Raw genomic sequence first — 6,587 nt, 5'->3', positions numbered from 1 at the left:
ATTTATAATATTTATGGACTCGTGTTTTATTTTTGTAATCATGTGAAGGACTAAATAGATTTGAATTAAATATTTCAATGACTTAATATATTCAATCGATAATTCAAGAATTAAATAGACATTAATTTATATACTTCAGAAATTTAGTATACTCAATTGATAATACAGAGGTAAGTAGACAATTTGACAGTAGTTCAAGTATGGCTGAACAAGGAATCTGAAAAATTCGCAAATGAAACCAGTCCAGTCCAATTAGGTAGGTTTTGCTTGGTTTTTTTAATTTGTGGTTCGGTTCTGGTTTGGAAAATTGCAAAACCAATCTCCATGGATTGGTTCCAAATTTAATTCCATGATTCTAAGTTGAACCGGGCCATATATAACTTAAGCCATATACCTACCATATATCTCGATGCATATAATTCTACCCTCTTATATATAAAACCAAATCGAAATTCATATCGCTTCAGTTTTTTCTTCTCTTTTCTATGTCGTTAGAACTGATTTGTTGACTATTTAGCATAATTCTAGTCTTGCAATTGTCTTTGCCATGTCAATATTTATTTGATGAGAGTTTTATACTTATTACATGTTAAATAATATGTTTATTTATTAGATATTATGTTTGTTTAAGTTAATAGTAGAACAATATGTTTATGTTTCGAAAAATCATGGATACATTAATATTGAACAATGTTTGCTTAATACTAGTTTATTTGGTGAACGTTATATAATTTTTCATGTGAATATATTATGTGAAACTGTAGTTCCAAACCGAACCGAACCGTACCATATTTAAATGGTTTAGTTCGAATTGGTTCTATGATTTAAATCGATTGGTTTAGTTCCAATTTTTATGTAATCATTGACAACGGATTCATCTTAATTTTATCTCAAACTGAACCAACTCGGACCATACTCACCCCTAAGTTCAAGGATAAAATGTGAAATAAATCCTTTTCAAAATACCACTGGTGTCTTAAGTACTTTAATTCATACCAAATTTACTAAAGTACCTTAACAATGTTAGTATTTTTTTTCCCCAATTTGGTTTTGAGCCTATTTGATGCAACTTATGAGATTGCTTATAGTTTACTTTTGTTTGGAAATTTACATGAAGGTGATTGATGCATTTTTTTAAATAATTTATAACATATAAATAAATAAATAAATAAACTAAATATTTGATTATTGACAAATTATGGGATGTTTTATCTAAATTATTAATTTTTTGACATTTCATAAATTGCACCAAAACAAGACCAATTGATTTGTCCCAGTGGATGAGGTACTCCCTTACCAAATGTGAAACATAATTCGAGGCTTTCAATTTCAGGTGTTGTTTTTCTTCCCATGGCTGTAAACGTGAGATATAACTAGATTGACACTGCCACCTCATTCTTTCTATGATGGTGATTGGTAAAGAGTCATGATAGACTAATTAGGTTAGTAGAAAATATAGGGGTGCCAAGGGATGATGACGTCGATTGGGGCTCGATGAAGGGCCATGGTGGTCTATGATGACAACCCCAACTCGTGATTAGCTTATAATCTTTGATTAAGAATACCTAATAAGTAATTACGATGAAATTCTACATTAATTGCATGTGTTATATGTTATTTGCATTTATATTTGTCTGTTGTAGAAAGATCTGTCTGTATTTCTATTTCATTATGCAAATTTTATCGGCATTTGATCACGAAATTGACTTAGTTCATGTGTTATTTGGAATTTTTAGAACATTATGATAGGTTTAATTGGAATTTGTTTCGGAACCAAATAATTAGAATAAAATAAATATAAATATTTAATCTAAACAAGAATTAATTAATTCCACTTATGGTACCTATATAAGCTCAATGTTGTCTCATTCCACCACTATACACACACTTCATCATCTTTTTGTCATCAAAAACTCGAGAAGAGAGGGAAAGGAAGAGATTGAAGCTTAAGGAAGAAAAAAGAGAGGGATTGCTAGTCAATTGAAACAAATTGGAAGAATTGTGCAAGAAATTCCTAGAATTCAAAGAATTGAGAAGTCCAGGTAAGAATTGTATTCCTAAAGTTTGTGTACAAGACATTAATGTAAGAATTCTAGAGATTAAAGTGGTTAAACATGAGAATTGAGCTAGAAATGAAGGAATTTAAGTCATACCATGCATGCTTGCATATTTTTCTTACATTTTGAGCTTAATTTTCAAGAATTCTCACATGCATGTAGCAACTGTACCTTAGTTTTGGGAATTCATCATGTTTTCCATCATTTTACCTTATTTGATCATGATTTGGAGGCTTTGAATTCAATTCATCACATGCATGTTATGCTTTCAAAGTTTTAATTTGAATTTTGGACAATTGATTTACTTTTGAGCCTTGATTTTGCTAAATGATCCTTAATTCTTGATGTTTTACAAGTTTAGACATGATTTCTCAAGTTTTGAGCCCAAATGATGTGTTTTAAAGCTTTGAAATTGAGTTTTGCATCTTGAACATTAATATGAAAATTCTAGAATTCTACATCATCGCTCGAGCGATAGAACCTGTGCTCGAGCGACCATTCTTTGTTTTGCACTTTTGCTCAAGCAACCAAAAGTTGGCTCGAGCGTAAAATTATGCTCCTAGTATTTTTGCAGACATGAGCCTTCGTTAGAGTGAGGGAACCTGCGCTTAAGCAACCGTGCCTATTTTTGAACCTTGGCTCGAGCAACTAGAAGTTGAGCTCAAGCGTAAAATAAGATCTCTCAAAAGTTTTACAGAATTTTGCAGTCCGCTCGAGTGACCAAACTTGTGCTCGAGCGAAGACCATATTTTTAAAAATTTGACTAAGTGTCACAACACATATTTTGGCATCCTTATTGCATCCTAGGCATCCATAAACCTTAATTAAGACATAATAATGAGGATAAGGAGTAGAAACACACCGAGATAGAAAAGAAACAAGATGAGTGCCTTCAGAATGTGCATTTCAATGTGTATCCACTATGTGTTTGTGTAGGTCACGCGTCTTAGCTGCTTGATTGTTTGATTCGTCTGATCTGCTATCGAAGCTATCTGTGAGTAATAACTCTGTAAAGTTATGTTTGACTCTAATTATTTTTTGATGATATAAAATGATCAGTTTTCTGAAATGCTATGCTTTATATGAATGAATGATTGTCTAAGTTTCTGAAATTTATTTGTCGTATCCTTAGCATCATATGATATGTGTTCTTTTATGGGTCATCGGAATGCCTTTACGGCTGTCCCTTTATAGGTCATCGGAATACCTTTATGGCCGTCCCTTTATGGGTCATCGGAAATGTCTCTATGCACATGAGTCATTGGAATGCCTTTATGGCCGTCCCTTTATGGGTCATCGGATTTGTTAGCGCTAATAAATATGCCACGTATGATCATATGGAATATGTGAACTCTAAATACGAATATGAATATGAATCTGTTTCTGATAAGGATCTGTTTCTGATATAAATTCTGATTTTTGAGTATGTGATGGATATCATTCATAAACCCTTTACCTTGTTATTATTCACTAGGCTCCAGTTCACTGTATTATTTATATATATAAGTGAGCAGGCTCGTGACCAAGCCTAAACTGCTGCCTGGAGAGTTGTTTTGGTCAGCCAGCCATTGTGCCTCCCGAGAAGATTCATGTTTTAACGTGGTCAAGTGTTTGTGATCGATGTTTGGGACTTTTGTATTTCTTATATTTTGACTATATGTTAACTAAACAAGTTTTGTATGTTCTGTATTTGTGGGATATGATGACATAAGACCAATGTGTTAGCAATGTCACAGATATGTATATAAGTTTTAAATTTTCTGTTCCATGTATGTCTACACAGCTCTATGGACCTATATGTTTGTATTCGCTTCGGCCCGGTTACGGCACCAAACCTATAGGAGCGGGTTTGGGTCGCGACAGCTTGGTTGGGCTAAGTTGGTTTGAGTGATGTCATTAGATTTGGTAGAGTGTGATGTTGTACCTTGTAGTGAAATGGGATGTGTATTGGTTTTTTTTGATCGGCAAAAAAGAAACTTTACTGATGAGAAGCAAAGTACAAGGTACAAAACAAAACATCAATAAAAGAGGCGAGTGCAAAAGCATCACGATGAGCTAAATCATCCCAACTATGTTGGCACCAAAAAGCCCATCCTATCATTTGCTAGCACCCAAAGTTAGTGAGCCACCAACCAATAAAATAGAAGAAAGACTAGCAATATAAACAAATATCTACAAATATTAGCACATGTTAGCATAGTAGGCACATAACATCAGCTTATCTTAGCATGGCACAAAACATCAGCACAACTTAGCACAATTTTAGTACATCAGCTCATCCTATTAGTTTTTGCACATTAGCACAGCCTAGCAGTCACCATGGCAGTCACCATATTAGTTCAGCATTCCATAGATGAGCATAGCAGGCACAGATATAAATAGCCTCCTCTACAACATTAGCACAGCCTTGCAGTCACCATAACAGTTCAGATCATGACCATATATCAGTACAACATATTAGTACAACCCACTCTCTCTCTATTAACAACAATCTATATTTTGCACCCTGCTATTATCCATACATACCCTGATTATACAAGCACCGAAAACAGAGAAACTCCTCTACAACCTTAGCACAGCATGGCAGTTAAGCACTCCACTGCTAAGCTTAGCAGACTAACAGATCAGGTCTTGGCTATTCCTATTATCACCTACCCAGACTTTGGAGCCTTCTTCCTCTCAAACAATACCTGATGCCTCTAAGATTAGAGGTGAAATCCTGATGGACAACTCTTAAGTAATGAAACAGAGTTGCGCAACCAATACACCAACAGTTGCCCCGTTACACTGAACAACAAATCTATTTTTTTTCAAATGCTTGCTTTTCAAGCATCTTAATATACCTACTTGATTCAGGGGCTAATTTTACACATCTGGATGTACCAAAACCAATAATGACAGCAGCCCAGTGCAAAACAGCAAAAAAACAACCACAAACCACAATCACAACAGACCAGTACAAAACAGATCACAACAAGATCACAGCAAAACAGAACACAACTCCAACTCAGACCATGACACCTCCACTGCTACACCCACACAGCAAACCAATGCAAAGAAGCTCCAAATCAATGAGAGTCCAAAAAAGCAGATCACAAAACACAACAGCTCACAGATCACAAACAGGACTGTTTTCAACTCTCCTTCCTAATACAATATTAATTTGGTGATAAACCAAATCAAACTAAACCAAGCCAAGCCTAGCCTTAAGTCCCACCAAATAGGGGAATGTGTATTGGTGATAATGGAGAAAAAATAAAATTATTGTGGTTGATGAAGTAGTTATAAATGGTGGAGGGGTATGGAAATGGTGGTGGATAAAAGGTATAGCGATCCCGGTTTTTCCCTGTCATTTAATTGTATTCCAGACTCGGGTTCCATGGTTATATGACGTTGTCTATACCTTATTTCCATCCTTTACTCTTTGAATTTGAGTTTTGGAATGTTTTGGGCGTGTTTAGAACAGGTTGGTTGCTAGTTGGTCTAGAATCTTGTTGCCCAGAATTTTGGTCTTCCGCTCGAGTGGGGCTTCTTGCGCTCGAGTGGGGTTTACAATCACTCAGTACCTTGTGCGTCTACAAAAATACTGCAGAAGTGTTTTTTATGCTCGAGCGGATATTCTTACGCTCAAGTGGGTCTGAGCTCGAGTGACCCCTCTGGCACTCGAGCGGCTGTCTAAAATCTATAAAATACTGGACGAGTGTATTCTACGCTCGAGCGGGTAGTGCCTTGTTGTTGTGTCTTGGCGCTCGAGCGGCCTTTATTGTGCTCGAGCGGGTCGAAATTTTGTGTCTGACGCTCGAGCGTCAAACTCTCCGCTCGAGCGGACTACGCGTATATCAGATCGCGAAAGTGACACTTTAAATCACTTTTTCTGTCCTTTCTCTCTCTCAAACTTTCCAAAACCCTAAGTTAAGAGCCTCTCTCTCTCTATAATACTCATTCTCTCTACATTTTGAGCTAGATCTAGTGATCTCCTCACCCTTCTTCTTTTGATAAAAAGTTGGAGCATCTCAAAATCTACATTTTCATCCGAGTAGAAGTCGATTTCGTCATCTTTGGAGCTCATTTTTTGCTTGGCTCATTCTCTCTTCTTGAGGTAGGGATAATCTACTCATTTCTATGAGCTTTAACCTAAATGTTAGTCATTTTGTATAAATGGTGAGATTTGAAAATTTTGAGAAGTTAGGGTTTGAGATTTGAAATGTTTAAAAGAGGGGTTTTCTATTCTTGGGCTCCATCTTGGATGTGAGGTCTTGAAATGGGTTTATTTGTGTAGAATTGGTGAAATTGAGCTGTAGGGTTAATGTTTTAGAAAGGGGAAAAAAATGTCCTAATTAGGATTAAGTATATTATTTGTAGAAATAATGAAATCAATTGTGGAAATATGAAATTGGCTTGGGAATTGTGAAATTGGAGGAAAATGTGAATATATGGTGTAGTTGGATTGATGAATCACTCACTAATGGAAAATGTAACAAATTATCTATTGAGAAATTTATTTATCTGTTTAGATATATCGGTTTTGGG

This window comes from Camellia sinensis, chromosome 3 (genome assembly GCF_055761805.1).
Source record: "Camellia sinensis isolate YWXY chromosome 3, ASM5576180v1, whole genome shotgun sequence".
NCBI lineage: Eukaryota > Viridiplantae > Streptophyta > Magnoliopsida > Ericales > Theaceae > Camellia > Camellia sinensis.
The sequence above is the reverse complement of the archived record's forward strand: the minus strand, read 5'-3'. Positions refer to the sequence as shown.